At 42.9% G+C, this 18850-nt stretch overlaps 1 long non-coding RNA gene across 1 annotated transcript; it reads left to right on the top strand.

Annotated features, from left to right (window-relative positions):
• Window positions 1-17339: 17339 nt before the first annotated feature.
• On the top strand, window positions 17340-18423 carry LOC139834722 (uncharacterized). Its single transcript, XR_011750417.1, has 3 exons — window positions 17340-17432; window positions 17928-18029; window positions 18297-18423. It is a non-coding gene; the product is annotated as an uncharacterized lncRNA (long non-coding RNA).
• The last annotated feature ends 427 nt before the right edge of the window (window positions 18424-18850 follow it).

Raw genomic sequence — 18850 nt, 5'->3', positions numbered from 1 at the left:
TGCACAATATAAATTGACATATTCAGAGGTGACACAATCATTCTTAACACTTCCTGGACATTGCATAATGCTACTGGACATTAGTGGATCAAAGAAATTCATCCAACATAGCGAAAGAGGCAATGCGTAAATAAAAAGGCAGAATCTGTCAAAACAGAACAGTTCGTATTGACGAATTTTAAAATGGCACCAGACTTGCTCAAATGAAAATGCTCAAATTGAATGAAAGTTGCGTACATATCTGAGGATCATGCACGTAAATTGGCTTAATTTTCTTGAGTTACCTACAGGGAGGTGGACCCAGATTCGTGACAGCAAAGAAATCTGGAACTGTGCAGTAATCCAAATCTAGTACTTACTTTTCTATCAACGGCTTAACTTGGCACAACAAAACACAAAACTAAGATAAGGAGAGGTTGCTACAGTAGTAAACAACTTCCAAGACACAAAATAAAAACAATGTACTGTAGGTAAAAACATGGGTTGTCTCCCATAAGCGCTTTTAACGCCTTTCAGCTAGGCGCAGTAAAGTGTGTATCAAGTATTATCAAGAGATGAAGTGTCAACATCATAATTTGTTCTCATAATAGAATCAAAAGGTACCTTCATTCTCTTCTAGGGAAGTGTTCCATACCTTTCTTGAGTAGTGAAATTGATATTTTATATTACCTTCCTTCATATCAATGATAGCACCAACAGTTCAAGAAAAGGTCTTCCCAATATAATGGGACAAGATGCATTGCATTCAATATCCAAGACAACAAAATCAACGGGAACCAGGTTATTGTTAATGGTAATGTGAACATTATCAACTTTACCCAAAGGTTTCTTTGTAGAATGATCAGCAAGATTAACATCCAAATAACAATTTTTCAGCGGTGGCAAGTCAAGCATATTATAAATTTTCTTAGGCATAACAGACACTTGCACCAAGATCACATAAAGCATTACAATCAAAATTCTTTAATCTTCATCTTAATGATGGGCTCCCAACCATCCTCTAGCTTTTTAGGAATAGAGGCTTCACGCTTCTAGTTTCTCTTCTCTAGCTTTTATGAGAGCATTTGTAATATGATGCGTGAAAGCCAAATTTATAGCACTAGCATTAGGACTTTTAGCAAGTTTTTGCAAGAACTTTATAACTTCAGAGATGTGGCAATCATCAAAATTCAAACCATTATAATCTAAAGCAATGGGATCATCATCCCCAATGTTGGAAAAAATTTCAGCAGCTTTATCACAGCAGTTTCGTAGTTTTAGCAGTTTCTGTGCAGTTTTTCGCGCTTTGCATTCGAAGTGGAAACATTGCTAACACCAATTCTTTTATTAGTATGAGTAGAAGGTGCAGCAACATGTGTAGCATTAGCATTACTAGTGGTGGTAATAGTCCAAACTTTAGCTATATTCTTCTCTTTAGCTAGTTTTTCATTTTCTTCTCTATCCCACCTAGCACGCAGCTTCAGCCATTAATCTTATATTCTCATTAATTCTAACTTGAATGGCATTTGCTGTAGTAGTAATTTTATCATCTAAATCCTCAGGTTTAGCAGCCATTTTATTAATTAAAGAAGATTGTGATGCAGACATGTATGAGATTCGGGTTTCAAAGACTAGCAAGTTTAGTTTGCAACCCCGAAATCTCCCTATTCAGATTTTCAAGTTGATTCCCTATATTCTTCAACAAGGTAGATTGCTCATTCATAGTTTTAGTAAACAATTTATTTTGCTCATATTGTGATTGCATAAAGCTCTTGGTGGATCTTTCAATTTCTAGCATCTTTTCCCTCATTAGATGAAGCATATCTACCATAAGAATTACCATTAGTGGTATGGCCTAGAATCATTGTGATTGTTATTTTTAATGAAATTCACATCAACATATTCTTTTTGAGCAGCTAATGACGCTAATCGGAACATTATTAGGATTAACATTAGGCCTACCATTCACAAGCATAGATATAATAGCATCAATCTTATCACTCAAGGAAGAGGTTTCTTCGATTGCAATTTACCTTCTTACCTTGTGGAGCTCTTTCCGTGTGCCATTCAGAGTAGTTGATCATCATATTATCAAGAAGCTTTGTTGCTTCACCAAGAATGATGGACATAAAGGTACCTCCAGCAGCTGAATCCAATAAATTCCGTGAAGAAAATTTAGTCCTGCATAGAAGGTTTGGATGATCATCCAAGTAGTCATCCATGAGTTGGGCAATTTTTAACCAGAGATTTCATTCTTTCCCAAGCTTGAGCAACATGTTCAGTATCTAATTGTTTAAAATTCATTATGCTACTCCTCAAAGATATAATTTTAGCAGGGGGATAATATCTACCAATAAAAGCATCCTTGCATTTAGTCCATGAATCAATACTATTCTTAGGCAGAGATAGCAACCAATCTTTAGCTCTTCCTCTTAATGAGAAAGGGAACAATTTTAATTTTATAATGTCACCATCTACATCCTTATACTTTTGCATTTCACATAATTCAACAAAATTATTAAAGATAGGCAGCAGCATCATCAGTAACTAACACCTAGAAAATTGCTCTCGCATAACAAGATTCAAGAAAGGTGTTTAATTTCAAAGAATTCTGCCGTAGTAGCAGGTGGAGCAATAGGTGTGCATAAGAAATCATTATTATTTGTGGTTGTGAAGTCACACAACTTAGTATTTTCAGCGTTAAGCCATTTTAGCAACAGTAAATAAAACAAACTAGATAAAGTAAATGCAAGTAAACTAATTTTTTTGTGTTTTCGATATAGCAAACAAGATAGCAAATAAAGTAAAACTAGCAACTAATTTTTTGTATTTTGATTTAGTGCAGCAAACAAAGTAGTAAATAAAACTAAGCAAGACAAAAACAAAGTAAAGAGATTGAGAAGTGGAGACTCCCCTTGCAGCGTGTCTTGATCTCCCGGCAACGGCGCCAGTAAATTTGCTTGATGCGTGTGGTTGGCACGTCCGTTGGGAACCCCAAGAGGAAGGTGTGATGCGCACAGCGGCAAGTTTCCCTCAGTAAGAAACCAAGGTTTAATCGGACCAGTAGGAGTCAAGAAGCACGTTGAAGGTTGATGGCGGCGAGATGTAGTGCGGCGCAACACCAGTGATTCCGGCGCCAACGTGGAACCTGCACAACACAACCAAGATACTTTGCCCCCAGGTCACAGTGTGGTTGTCATTCTCACCGGCTTGGTGTAAGATAGAGTTAACCGTCGTGTGTGGTTGATGATTGTTTGCAGAAAAACAAGAGAACAAAGATTGCAGTAGATTGTATTTCAAGAAAGAGAATTGGACCGGGGTCCACAGTTCACTTAGAGGTGTCTCTCCCATAAGACGAACAAAGCATGTTGGGTGAACAAATTACAGTTGGGCAATTGACAAATAAAGAGAGCATGACCATGCACATACATATCATGATGAGTATAGTGAGATTTAATTGGGCATTACGACAAAGTACATAGACCGTCATCCAACCGCATCTATGCCTAAAAGTCCACCTTCAAAGTTATCATCCTAACCCCCTCCAAAGATTAAGTTGCTAACAACAGACAATTGCATTAAGTATTGCGCGTAATGTAACTAGTGACTACATCCTTGAACATAGTACTAATGTTTTATCCCTAGTGGCAACAGCACATCCATAACCTTAGTGGTTCTTGTCACTCCTCCAGATTCACAGAGGCATGAACCCACTATCGAGCATAAATACTCCCTCTTGGAGTTACTAGCATCAACTTGGCCAGAGCATCTACTAATAATCTGAGAGCATGCAAGATCATAAACAACACATAAGCATAGCTTTGATAATCAACCTCACAAGTATTCTCTATTCATCGGATCCCCACAAACGCAACATATAGAATTACAGATAGATGATCTTGATCATGTTAGGCAGCTCACAAGATCCGACAATGATAGCACAATGGGGAGAAGACAACCATCTAGCTACTGCTATGGACCCATAGTCCAGGGGTAGACTATTCACACATCACACCGGAGGCGACCATGGCGGCGTAGAGTCCTCCGGGAGATGATTCCCCTCTCCGGCAGGGTGCCGGAGGCGATCTCCTGGATCCCCCGAGATGGGATCGGCGGCGGCGGCGTCTCTGGAAGGTTTTCCGTATCGTGGTTCTCGGTACTGGGGTTTTCTGCCACGGAGACTTTTTATAGGCGGAAGGGCAGGTCAAGAGGCGGCACGGGGGCCCCACACCACAGGGCCGCGCGGCCAAGGGGGGCCGCGCCGCCTAGGGTGTGGCCCCTCCGTGGCCCCTCTTTCGTCTCTCCTTCGGACTTCGGAAGCTTCGTGAGAAAATAGGCCCCCGGGCTTTGATTTCGTCCAATTCCCGAGAATATTTCCTTACTAGGATTTCTGAAACCAAAACAGCAGAAAACAAAGAATCGGCACTTCGGCATCTTGTTAATAGGTTAGTTCCGTAAAATGCACAAATATGACATAAAGTGTGCATAAAACATGTAGATAACATCAATAATGTGGCATGGAACATAAGAAATTATCGATACGTCTGAGACGTATCGCGCGTGAATGTAATCAACACAAATATCCTTAGACAAAGCATCGATGTTTTATCCCTAGTGGCAACAAAGACATCCACAACCTTAGAACTTTCTCACATCGTCCTGCATTCAATGGAGGCATGAACCCACTATCGGCATAAATACTCCTCTCTGGAGTTACAAGTATCAACTTGGCCAGAGCCTCTACTAGCAACGGAGAGCATGCAAGAACATAAACAACATATATGATAGATTGATAATCAACTTGACATAGTATTCAATATTCATCGGATCCCAACAAACACAACATGTAGCATTACAAATAGATGATCTTGATCATGATAGGCAGCTCACAAGATCTAACATGATAGCACAATGAGGAGAAGACAACCATCTAGCTACTGCTATGGACCCATAGTCCAGGGGTGAACTACTCACACATCGATCCGGAGGCGATCATGGCGATGAAGAGGCCCTCCGGGAGATGATTCCCCTCTCCGGCAGCTGTTGCCGAGGCGATCTCCCGAATCCCCAAGATGGGATTGGCGGCAAAAGGCTGTCTCTCGAAGGTTTTCCTCGTATCGTGGCTCTCGGTCCGCAGGGTTTCGCGACGAAGGCTTTAAGTAGGCGGAAGGGCGGAGTCGGAGGAGTCACGGGGGCCCCACACGCTAGGGCCGCGTGGGCCCCCTTAGGCCGCGCTCGCCTCTAGTGTGGCGGCGCCCCGTGGCCCCACTTCGTTTCTCCCTCGGTCTTCGGAAGCTTCAGGAAAAATAAGCCCCCGGGCGTTGATTTCGCTCCAATTCCGAGAATATTTCCTTTGTAGGATTTCTCAAACCAAAAACAGCAGAAAACATCAATCGGTTTCTTCGGCATCTCGTCAATAGGTTAGTGACGGAAAATGCATAATAATGACATATAATGTGTATAAAAATGTGAGTATCATCATAAAAGTGGCATGGAACATAAGAAATTATGGATACGTTTGAGACGTATCAGGCATATGGATCAACAGTGGGATTTGTCCATCCCGATGACGAATAGATATACTCTGGGCCCTCTCAGTGGAATGTCATCTAATTAGCTTGCAAGCATATGAATAAGTTCATAAGAGACCACATACCACGGTACGAGAAAAGAGTACTTGTCAGGAGACGAGGTCGAACAAGGTATAGAGTGATACCGATGATCAAACCTCGGACAAGTAAAATATCGCGTGACAAAGGGAATTGGTATCGTATGTGAATGGTTCATGCGATCACTAAGTCATCGTTGAATATGTGGGAGCCATTATGGATCTCCAGATCCCGCTATTGGTTATTGGTCGGAGAGAGTTCTCAACCATGTCTACATAGTTCGCGAACCGTAGGGTGACACGCTTAAGGTTTGATGTCGTATTAGTAGAACTTGAATAAGGAATGGAGTTTGAAGTTTTGTTCGAAGTCTCGGATGGGATCCCGGACATCACGAGGAGTTCCGGAATGGTCCGGAGAATAAGATTCATATATAGGAAGTCATTTTATATGTTTGAAAATGATCCGGTGCATTTATGGAAGGTTCTAGAAAAGTCCGGAAGAAATCACTTTGGAAGGCGCAGTCCCGAAGGGACTCCACCCCCCCTGGCCGGCCCACCCGAGAGGGGTGGAGTCCCCACTGGACTCCCCCCAGGGGGCCGCCCACCCCCCCCCCCCCCTCATGGAAAGGTGGGAGTCCCACTTGAGGTGGGAATCCCACCTTGGGTAGGTTTCCCTACACATGGAAGGTTTTGGGTTGGGGTCTTATTCGAAGACTTGTAGTCCAACACTTGGGGGTTCCACCTATATAAAGAGGGGCCAAGGGGAGGGGGCCGACCACCACAACACCACCACCTTGGCCACACCCCATAGTGGCCGGCCACCCCCTCTCCCAAACCCTAGCCGCTCCACCTCCTCCACCTCTCCCGCAACGCTTAGCGAAGCTCCGCCGGAGATTTCCATCGCCACCGCCACCACGCCGTCGTGCTGCCGGATTCAAGGAGGAGCTACTACTTCCGCTGCCCGCTGGAACGGGGAGAAGGACGTCGTCTTCATCAACACCGAACGTGTGACCGAGTACGGAGGTGCTGCCCGACTGTGGCACCGTCAAGATCTTCTACGCGCTTTTTGAAAGCGTGCAAGTGATCGTCTACCGGAGCAACATGAGCCTCATTTTCTAGGAGTTGGTATTCTTAAAGGGTGAGTCTAGTTCATCCCCTTGTTGCTCCCGTCTTCTAGATTGCATCTTGGCTTGGATTGCGTTCTCGCGGTAGTAAATTTTTTGGTTTCTATGCAACGAATCCCAACAGTTATAGCGCACTATTTTTTTCCTTGGTTGTATCAAAGCGTCAGGAGCATGATTCCAATAGTTCTCATCAAGAGACAAAGACACGGACAGTTGATGATGGCTCCATCAATTCCCTCTTCCCCTTTTTCCTTCTCTTATTTGGGATCCACATGTCTACATGCAAGGTACCAACAAATGGTCATCAATCAGGCTGTTACATGCATAACCAACCTTAATTTGCATTGAGCGTTATGTGTAAAAAAAGTAGCATGTAATTTTAGTGGAAATATGTAGATCAGAAGAGTGTAATCATGCTTTCAACATAGTAAATAGTGGTGGCGTGCTGCTGCTAGATAGTCAAGACATGCTGCGTTTGCATGTCTAAACTCTAAACAAGCCCCGGCAGTCACCGCACCTGGGGCTGTAGGGTCTAAATTAAATTCAACTCATTCTCATCATTCATTTCTGCCTGACAGAGAACAATTGGAGATGGTGACTCAATAGTGCCACTGCATATACTTGGCTCCTACCCCTAAACCGAATATGATTGCTAAAATAAGGCAGCAGGCTATTTTCTTTATTTTGAAAGAATAAGGAAATAGCTATGCGGGTTGTGAGATTTGGTTAACCTAACATTTTGAATGAGGAAAATCATAGGGGCTCTAGTGAAACACACCTCTCTCTCGTCGATTTGTCCTCTCTTCAACTTTTGAGGATTTGAGCTAACAATTTGCCTCTCGCCTCTCTCTCTCTCTCTCTCCCTCTCTAATGACTTTCTTGTGTTTTTATATAACTCTTGTTTGTGCCATCTAGAAACAGCTATGTATTCATATGGTTCACATGCAATCAACCTTGTTTATCTTTCCTGTAATTCCCTTGTACATTTGCATGGTCTACCTATCCTTGCCTACTTACAGAATTAAGCATGCTCATATAATGCAGTGTCGCTCCTAAAGTCTTGGCTCTGCTTTTGTGATTGGCTCTCGCGATATATATATACAAAGTGGTAACCATTAGATTTGGCTTTGCATATGCAGCACCAGCTAGAGCTGTCCTATGCTGCCCTGTTATGTCCTGTGCGGATGCTCCTGGGAACATATTGGTTAGCGGGAGGATGCTGGGAAGACATCGGTGTCGAGCAGCGGGAGGATGCTTGATACGTCCATTTTGCATCACTATTTTGTATCATAATTTACTGTTATTCCTTGATATATTTCATATTTAGAGATGATACTTATGCTATTTCACCTATTTTGCATGTTTCATGATTATTGGAGAATTACTCACCGGAGTCAGGATTCTGCTGGAAAAAGCAACGTCAGGATACAGTATTTCTGAAGATCAACAACTGACGGAAAATATACCGAAGCTCTTATTATTCCAGAAGACGGACACAGCCAAAAGGGGAGGCTGAGGAGGGCCACCATGGGCCCCCCCATAGGCCGGCGCGGGCTCCACCCTGGCCGCGCCGCCTTGTGGGGTGGGGGCCCACGACCCCTTCGGCCATCTCTCCTTCGCGTACTTCATCTCCCGAAAACCCTAAGGCGTGAAAAAGAATCGAGAATAGACACAGCCCGCCTCTCGCGGGGTGGAAAACACCAGAGAGAAGAGCTCTCCCAAGGCAGCTGAAATCTGCCTGGGAAATTCCTCCTGGAGGGGGAAATCGTCCGCCATCGTCATCGTCATCGAGCTGGACTTCATTGGGATCATCATCATCATCATCTCCACCGCCGACACCATCATCTCCACCGCTGCACCTCGTCTCCGCTGTAACATCTAGGTTGAATCTTGATTATTTCATAGGGGAAACTCTCCTGTTGATTAGTCCTGTTATTGATGCGATTGAGTGAAACCATTGAACCAAGGTTTATGTTCAGATTGTTATTCATCATCATATCACCTCTGATCATGTTCCATATGATGTCTTGTGAGTAGTTCGTTTAGTTCTTGAGGACATGGGTGAAGTCTAAATGTTAGTAGTGAACTATGTTGAGTAATATTTAATGGTTTAATATTTAGGTTGTGGTGTTATTCTTCTAGTGGTGTCATGTGAACGTCGACTACATATGATACTTCACCTTTATGGGCTTAGGGGAATGCATCTTGTATTCGTTTGCTAATTGTGGGGTTGCCGGAGTGACAACAACCTGAACCCCCGTTGGTATATCGATGCATGAAGGATAGCAGGATCTCAGAATTTAAGGCTGTGGTTAGATTTATCTTAATTACTTTCTTGTATTTGCGGATGCTTGCAAGGGGTTTAATCACAAGTATGTATTAGTTCTAGGAAGGGCGGTGCATTAGCATAGGTTCACCCGCACAACACTTGTCAAAACAATGAAGATTAATCAACTATATGAAGCGAAAGCATTAGACTAAATTCCCGTGTGTCCTCAAAACGTTTGGTCATCATAAGTAAACAAACCGGCTTGTCCTTTGTGCAAAAAAGGATTGGGCCACTCGCTGCAATTATTACTCTCGCATTTTACTTACTTGTATTTTACTTATCTGCTATATCAAAACCCCATGAATATTTGTCTGTGAGTATTTACAATAATCCTTCATGGAAACTGCTTGTCAACATCTTCTGCTCCTCGTTGGGTTCGACACTCTTATTTATCGAAAGTACTACGATACACCCCCTATACTTGTGGGTCATCAATGCTTTGGTCGAACCTGCAATGGCCAGGCAAGCACAATCTGAGGAATCATAGGTACACACTCTAGCTCTTTCTGATTCTTAAGTCATATGCTATTCAGACAACAACATTATTTTTAAAATAATGTACAGTACTTAGATTCTGCAAAACTATATAATATTTTTTTGTTACATATGAACTTAGTCCTTCTCAACTAAATAACCAAACCTCATGAATAGATATGAGAGCAATGCGCTATAGCTTATTTAGGTCATTCCAGAGAAAAGGTACCCCCTCTGATCCATAATAAGTGTTGCGATTTTAGTTAAAATGTCCTCAACTTTGAACTAAACTTCCAACTCTTATTATGGATTGGAGCAAGTATTACAACAGCAATGAAACAATTAATCTGAGCTTATGTTTGTAAAAATCCTGCCATAGCAATCAAACCAGAACAGAGAAATCCTGGCCCTATAAATTCATAAGTTTGCTCAATCTCAAAATACTACATGTGAACCTCATCTATATCCCTGGTGTGTATCATCGCTCTACTGTTTTCACCGGCTCAGCATTGTAAACTTGGATGGTGAAAAATGTTTGCATCAAATCTACAATATAGATATAGGTACTTAAACATATATCTAGAGTGAAACATACAGCAGAAACAATTTTAAGCAGACCAACTACTAACCTCTTCATTGTCTCTAATAACTGTTGGGGAATTAGATAATCAATTCTGATGATTCTTTGGTTGGATTTACGCCTACTGATGCCTGGTACTCACAAGTAAAGACACCCAAAACTATCGTTCATTCCATATATCATGCACCAAGTGATTGTTTCGGAACCTGTTAGAAGAGTAACAAACATGATTGAGTAAATCACATATTTGGATTCTGAAGCAAATTGAAATCTGAGAACCAATGTATAAAAAACGCACTGCTTAATTTCTCTAATCACAAAAATATAATTCAAATGGCACCAACGGCTGGAATTTTTGATATTCTGACGACATGCACGGAAGTAGATGATAACAAACAGAAGTTTCCAACTTTACATCAGTTTAATCAAACCAGTATGATGTAAACTTCCCAAATAAACTCGTTATCTAGATTAAGAACACTGCTCACAAGTACCTATGTACCTCAGAGTTGACGGGTGATGTGTGGCTGAGGGTATTTGGACTGGAGGAGCTTGACAAAGCCATTTGCGTGCTGAAAGTCAGGACAGGTTCGGCTTCATCTACCACTCCTAAATCTGGCCTGTCTTTTCAGTTTGATAGTGCAATGGAAAACCTGCTAGTAAACATGGCATTCGTTCATGGGTTTATACATTAGCACATTACTATTACGATCTACATTTGGCAATGAGTGAGGAGGGGGAACTTAGGACACCTTCTGAATTCTGTAAGTATGGACATAGTAGCTTGTCTGAACCAAGTAACAACCTCGACATTTGGGTTGATACGAACTGAAAATATAGGTGGTTATTCCAATATCAAAGCAGCATGTCAATTCGAGGCTTCAGCACCATGTGCATGCTGTCGTCCTCTAGTTCTGATCGAAGGTTGTATCATCCTAGAATACAAACCGAACCCTAAATGAGATAATAGAGTTTACACACTTAAAAGAACATCACAACATCTCAAAAAAAAATTAACTGAACAAAGAAATATGACTTAGCATAGAAAGTTTCAGTAATAGTGGTTGGCCACGGACTTCACATCACGTTCTGTGGCGGTGATCCGGAACAGGAAGCCCAGCCTCCTTTAGCCGCCATTGACGATGATCATCCGCAGTAGCCTAGCGCTAGGCCATTCGGAGTGGTTGCAACGGTAGCAGATGTCATAGGCCACCCCGCAGGTAGCGGCGCACTGGGGAGGGCGAGGTCTGGACCCAGGGGTTGCGTGATGCCTGAGAGATGGAGTGCAAGGAGGGAATCTTGTGGCTCTTCGGGTCTGATGACCGTTGAGGTCCACCTGCCGCCCTAGTCAACTCTGTTGCAACATGGGGAAGTGATACGTCTCCAACGTATCTATAATTTCTTATGTTCCATGCTAGTTTTATGACATTACCTACATGTTTTGTTCACACTTTATATCGTTTTGATGCATTTTCCGGAACTAACCTATTAACGAGATGCCGAAGTGCCAGTTCCTGTTTTCTGCTGTTTTTGGTTTCAGAAATCCTAGTAAGAAAATATTCTCGGAATTGGACGAAATCAAGGCCCACGATCTTATATTTCCACGAAGCTTCCAGAACACCGGAGAGGCACCAGAGGGGAGGCCCATGGCCTCCACACATGGTGGCGGCGCGGCCAGAGGTGGGGGCCCCCGGTGTGTGGCCCCTCCAGATCCCTTCCGACTCCGCCTCTTCGCCTATATAAAGCCTCCGTCGCGAAACCCTAAACGAATAAGCCACGGGACGAGAAAAGTTCTAGAGCCGCCGCCATCGCGGGCCAAGATTCGGGGACAGAAGTCCTGTTCCGGCACGCCGCCGGGATGGGGAATTGCCCCCGGAAGGCATCTCCATCGACACCACCGCCATCTCCATCGTCGCTGCTGTCTCCCATGATGAGGAGGGAGTAGTTCTCCCTCGAGGCTAAGGGCTGTACCGGTAGCTATGTGGTTCATCTCTCTCTCCCATGTGATCTTTATGTGATCATGAGCTTTGTGATCTAGTTGAATATCATCTATGTGCTACTCTAGTGATGTTATTAAAGTAGTCTATTCCTCCTTCATGATGTAATGGTGACAGTGTGTGCATCATGTAGTACTTGGTATAAGCTATGATTGTGATCTCTTGTAGATTATGAAGTTAACTATTACTATGATAGTATTGATGCGATCTATTCCTCCTTTCATAGCCTGACGGTGACAGTGTGCATGCTATGTTAGTACTCGGTATGATTGCAATGGTCTATTATGCACTCTAAGGTTACTTAAATATGAACACCGAATGTTGTGGCGCTTGTTAACTCCGGCTTGAGGGAGCTCTTGTAGCCCTACACAATGAATGGTGTTTGTCATCCAACAAGAGAGTGTAGAGAAAGTAGTATTTGTTTATTCAGTTATGTGATCAATGTTGAGAGTGTCCACTAGTGAAAGTATGATCCATAGGCCTTGTTTCCGAATAAGTTACACCACAGAGAATTGCCTCCCACGCCAAGCTATTTTCTGGCACCGTTTCCAACAAGTTCTGCTACATGTTTATTTACTGCATCTTTACTTCCTGCAATATTACCACCATCTATATCACTTGTATTTCACTATCTCTTCACCGAACTAGTGCACCTATACATCTGACAAGTGTATTAGGTGTGTTGGGGACACAAGAGACTTCTTGTATCGTAATTGCAGGGTTGCTTGAGAGGGATATCTTTGACCTCTACCTCCCTGAGTTCGATAAACCTTGGGTAATTCACTTAAGGGAAACTCGCCGCTGTTTCTACAAACCTCTCATCTTGGAGGCCCAACACTGTCTACAGGAATAGAAGCGCGCATAGACATCAGGAAGACAGAACTTGAGGCAGGTGGACTTTAGACATGGCAATCAGTATCACGCGCATACCATGATGAAGCCAGCCCGGATCTCCCGAGAAGTGCAACCAACATCGTCAAGCTGACCAAAGACCAAATTAACCAATATCACAAGCAACCGGCACACAAGGAAAGAAAGAAAAACGGCGGTTACCCATGGTTACTTCTAATATAACAAGTACCGGACAACCATCTTTTAATAATCTCAACTGATCAACTCGACAAATCTACGCGTAGCCTAGCAAGCACAGAGGCATCTTGGGGCATCGACATGCAGGATGTTGAACCATTCGTTCATATATGTATGAGGTGCACATTTTCTAAGGCGTGCATCCACTGAAACATATATCAAGTGTGTAACTTGTACACTTCTACGTATATAATCTCATTTTAGGCACACAAACACACACAATTGTCATCTTGGCCACCACAGGCATAACAGCCACTAAGTGCTGAGAGGTTACCTTAGCATCGAGTTAGTAGTCGGAGTAGCACAACATCCTGCCGGGTGACGACAACGTTTTTTCAAGGTGCAGCTCTTCTTGACCCGTTGGCATGTGGCGCAATATTTGATGTTTATATAGTTAGCGGGTTGTCCTGACTGAAATTGGTGAAGAACCTACATATCCAAGTTACAAAATAATGACTTGATTAATAATTGAACGTGCATGGATTTTCCACCCAAAAAAATAAAACATGGGATCCTGGGGATTACATTGCCTTTTCCGTTTCTTCTGTAAAAACACAGACAAATTGAATACATGGGGTCCTGGAACAAAATATCGAGAAATGAAAAAAAATGGAATAATTGAAATACACCCTCTTGCCTTTTCCATTTCTTCGAAAAATTCAATACATGGGGTCCTGGAACAAAATATCGAGAAATGAAAAAATGGAATAATTGAAATACACCCTCCGATTCAGAATAATTGTCCTAAATATTTTCATAAGAAACTAACGAGCAATTTAAAAGGCATAAAAATAAAATTCAAATAAAATGCATTGTTCTCAGCAAAAGGTGCTGCTAGCTATAAATCTAATTGGTTACCAATTAACCTAACATATAAACATAGCCAAACATTGAGGTGCAAGCCAGTAATCCCCATACCAAATGAGAAGTCTCTGGTAGCAGGAATGAGAGAAGCAGTGCTAAATTAGGAGAGTCCATGTAATTTGAAGGTTATTCAGTTTATCATGTTTTTCCATGAAAAATATTTTCCGACAATCTATGTAGCTAAATATCACTGAACAAAAATTTCTACCCACATAGGGATAGCTGTAGGAAAAAGACACAGGGGCATTTACATGAATGGAACATAGATGAGAGATAGGCCTAGCTTTATACAGGTGCACTTGTAGCTTAAAATATGAATACAAATGGGATCACAAGATGGTTAAGACACATCGCATGCACATAGAAGCAGAAAAATGAGAATTATGATTTGGCAAACAGCATAGACTGATATGAGCAGATGAACTATTACTGAAAAAGCTCAAATCAGGTGGAGATTTTGAATGGTCGAATCGGACATTACCATTTCCTGCGCTCTACTTATTTTTTTAGAGGTGACCTAAAATAATTCTTGAGCCAAAGAAAGTGTGTCAATTTCTTTTTTGAAATCCATGTGGTGTGACATGTAGCTAACATAAGCCTTATTTTACTAATACTTCATCAACCAAAAGTTTTTATTTGAATGGATAACAACTCGAATGAGCTGAGCTGGACACAAGCAAAGGTAAAGGTTCTCAAGGTCAGCTTTGAAACATATTATCAAAGAAAATACCAAATAATGCTAAGAGATACAATACCTGAGTTAATCCTCCGGATTTGCTCTTCCGTCACGTGTGAACTGACCAAAGCACTCAACATAGGCCAAGGGTTGTGCCTTCAAACAAAAGATTCAAACAAATAAACAAAAGAAGTAACTCATTAACATCAGATCCATTCAAAGATGCAAATATCATAACTCAACTAACAAGATGGTACCTGTAATTTAAATTATTAAATTTCAGGTATGCGCACTCTCTAGGTATAAGATACATCTCAGACATACATTTTCTTATTAAGCTGTTATTGCTTCAATGTCTTTTTCCCTTACCCGGAATAGAGCTGCAAGGGTCATGTACACCTTTCTCTAAATAGTTTTTGCCAACAAGTTAGTAGCTGTAAAATAACAGTGAACTCTATATCCACCTTACAAAATCGGGTAAATGAGCTTGTTTTCTAATTTTTTTTAAAAGCGGTAACAAATTGCCATTGCGTGACAAAATAAATTAAGAAATTTTAACCATAGGTTAGATAAATGAAAATTCTCGCATTTTCGTCAAAGAGAGCTAATTGAGTGATGTCAAGAATGAATGACTGCAGATGCAATGGAATTCGTATGGCACCCCTGTGCACCAATTACATAATAGTGGAGAGAGAATGCTTTCACTAAATTTCCAAATATGAAATACTTTAGATAAATTTTTAGAGTACATGCATTAATAAATCAGAGCTGCTCCTCCTGCATAATCTTAGTTGGATATTTTTCAAACAAGATAACTCAAAAGACATAAGAAAAATGCCAAGAAATCCATACCTATGTTGGGATCAAAACAGGGGCGTGGATATAGCCACAAATGTCACAGCAATAAAATGGCCATCACTGAAAATCCCAAGAAAGCATGACCATCAAACACATTAGTATTGTACCATCAAAGCCGAGTTTAAGTTCTGAAGGTATAAGAAATAAATACTTAAACTTGTGTTGCCAATGCTAGCATGTCATTGACCTTGTCGAGAGTGCCATTCCTGACAAAACAAATAAGGATTTTATTTTTATTTTATGAAGCATACACCTTATTGAGCAAATAAAACAATTGGAACCTTTTATAACTCAAAACCAGCCAACTCGCCATAGTATTTGGTGATGAAGTATATTTCAATACAAAAATATAACCTGTGAGAATGGTGAGAGTGGTATGCTTGGATGCAGAAGGGCACATACTAAATCTATGTTCAGATGAGAAACACCAAACGGTGACCGTAAAAGGAGGAAATATTTATCCCAATCCATGAATACATTGTATATATGGACCAAAACAAAGTGGAGTTGGACAAATCTCACGAGGTATATCCACAACAGTATAACAGTAGGAAGAAGCTCGTGTGCACCTTGAAACTGCTCACCACCATCCAGCGTCATGTCAAAACACCAAGGAATAAATAATGCACATATGAACTAAGTATATATGCCGGAAACAAAAAAAAATATCCCCGAGGGCATCAATCAGTTCCTGGGCAGAGGGGAGGAGGACTCACCTCGTAAAATACAATGGAATACCAAGTGTACAAGATCTATGCAAAAGCTTGGAATGCACTAGAGCTATTTTTTACAGAGAAGAACGAAATTATTAGAAAGCAATTAATAGAGAAAAGATATGAAATAGATCAATCTTGCCCCGCATGAATTATGTCAAACACCTTCCCGAGCATAGATAAAATAGAATTCTGAGTAAAAAGAGATGACAAAAACGAGAGGATTCATGGGGCGCAACAGCTCCTCCCGGGGCCGATGGTGGCGGCTGTGCTGCTCCCGCCGGCCATCACTCGGCCGTTCGGGGACGACACGGCACGGCTAGCGGCGGTGGCGCCGTTCCCACCAAACACCACCTCGCTCGTCCGGCGATGGGATGACACGCGCGGCAGCCGTGCTTCTCCCGCCCGGCCACCACCCGCTGCTCTCTTGGTGTGGCATGGTAAGAGGAAGACCGAGAAGGCGGGAGGAGAGGAGTAGGTTGGAGGGAAAAGGCAAGGGGGATTGGGAGGGAGGGGAAACGAGGGGATTTTTTTTTTGAACTGGGAAACGAGGGGATTGGGCGATGGTGGGCAGCGTGCGGGCGATTTGCCTCCTGGCGGCTAGGTTCCCAGCGGGTTTTTATATTGGGCGGTGAAAAAAAAAATCACACGAGATTCACTATAAGGTAAAATCAACGATCAGTAAATCGGAGCTGCCGCTGGAGTACTCATACAGTGACTAATTATACCTTTATATGCGCTTTGTGGAATCAAACTCTTTTATTCGCAAAAAGAAAAGAATCAAATTCTTTCCTGAAGAATTGGGACTCGTTTTGTTCCGTGGAAAATAGAATAAACGTGGAGGAACATTCCTCAGATAGACCTAGGGAGTTTGGACAGGCAAGCCGTGCTGTCGGAGGAAAGAAAGAAGGCTCCCTCCCTCCGACTTGGACCGCAGCTCTGGCCTTCATCCGAGAGCTGAGCTGGTGGCGGTCAGGTCGGGCGGCGCCGTCGCCCACGCACACGCCTCCCCAAAAATTGGCTGCCTTCCGCTTCCCGTCATCCCTATTTTTATCCATCTCCTGCCGGGATTGCGTCTCCGCTGCGACGGATTCACCACCAACGACAGATCCCTCCCCCTCGCCTCGCCTCGCCTCGCCTGGTACGCTCTTCCTCCCCTCGTCCTAGTTTGGTGTGCGTTCTTACTCCGTGGATGCCCCCGTCGATTTCATTCCCCTCACCGATTGAATCAACTGCACCTCCTTCATCTCGCCTTCCAAATTAGTCTTCTTCCTCCTCCAGATTTTCTGGAACAAATCCAGGACGGTTCCCTACTTCTCTCCGCAATGGCGGAGCAAGAAACTGCGAAACCGTGTTCCTCTTCCCCTTTCTTTCCCCGTCAAATTCCTCGCAACGCAACCCAAGGTCGCTGTCGCCAGCCACGCTCCAGCCGCCCACCGTCCTCCTCCCTTCCTTTCTGCCAAATTTCTAGTACTTCCAAGAAAAAAGCATCCTTTTGTTCTCTCCGTTTCGCAAATCATCCCCCGGTGGATCCCACGAAATACACAAGTCAAATTGCACTTCTATGTAGTATATGATTTCGTCATGATTAAGACTCGCTTATTATTTACTGTGTTCTTCACAAATTTGGCTGCAGGAGGAGCAAGGAGGCAGGCGGTCCACAGGCTCGGCTGTCGATTCACTTTGGCAGCCAGCCAGCCAGCCAGCCCGCCCCCCAATTTCTCCTTCCACCGACGAGGTGAACACCAATTTCTCAATGCTATCATCGTTACAATTTTATATATGTGTTGAGCTGTTGACCCTGGCAAAGCCGTGTAGGACCTCAGGTTGGTCTGGGTTTGTTGGGTGAATTGGGGCACACAACACATGTTTCCTCCGTGTCTTTGAATTCAAACACATGTTTTCCGTGTCTTTGAATTAGGTTCAGTTTTTAATTTGTGCGAACAATCAGCTGACTATCTTTTTGTTTGCTGTTGCTGGTTGGCTTCTTTCTATTATGGCTCAGGTCAGGAGCAGGAGAGGACGGATAAATAGATATAAGACGCGAGCTGTTCCTCGTTGTTAGAATCTGAATACTGTGAGAGGACGCACGATGGCTTCCTCCACCGGCCTCTCTTTGCAATGGCCTCGGGGGCACAGCGGCTGTGGTCCCTTCATCCTCCTCGCCGGATGTCCTGTACCGCTGGCATCTGCCGGACCCTGCTGCGTGCAGTGATGACCTGTCCGACGACAGGTCCCAGACGGTGGTGGTTCTTCTTGGGTGGCTGGGCTCCAAGCAGAAGCATCTCAAGAGATACGCCGACTGGTACACCTCCAGGGGTAGTATTATTGTTCGGTCAGCTGAGAATAAGTGGATATCGATGACCGAATCAATTGAACTAATTAGGGTACTAGTAAACATCGTAATCAACCAGTGCATGATTAATTTTTGCTTATACATTGCGCGAATTCACACCCTCCCCTGCATCGTGCATGCCATCTTGAAACAATACAGGAGAAGCTACTGCAGCTAGGCAACGAGATATCTGAACCAAAAATATCACGGAGAAGTCGCATGTT

Source organism: Lolium perenne, unplaced genomic scaffold, assembly GCF_019359855.2.
Source record: "Lolium perenne isolate Kyuss_39 unplaced genomic scaffold, Kyuss_2.0 unplaced62, whole genome shotgun sequence".
Taxonomy (NCBI): Eukaryota; Viridiplantae; Streptophyta; class Magnoliopsida; order Poales; family Poaceae; genus Lolium; species Lolium perenne.
Note: the sequence above shows the minus strand (reverse complement) of the source record. Positions and strands in the feature narration are given on the sequence as shown.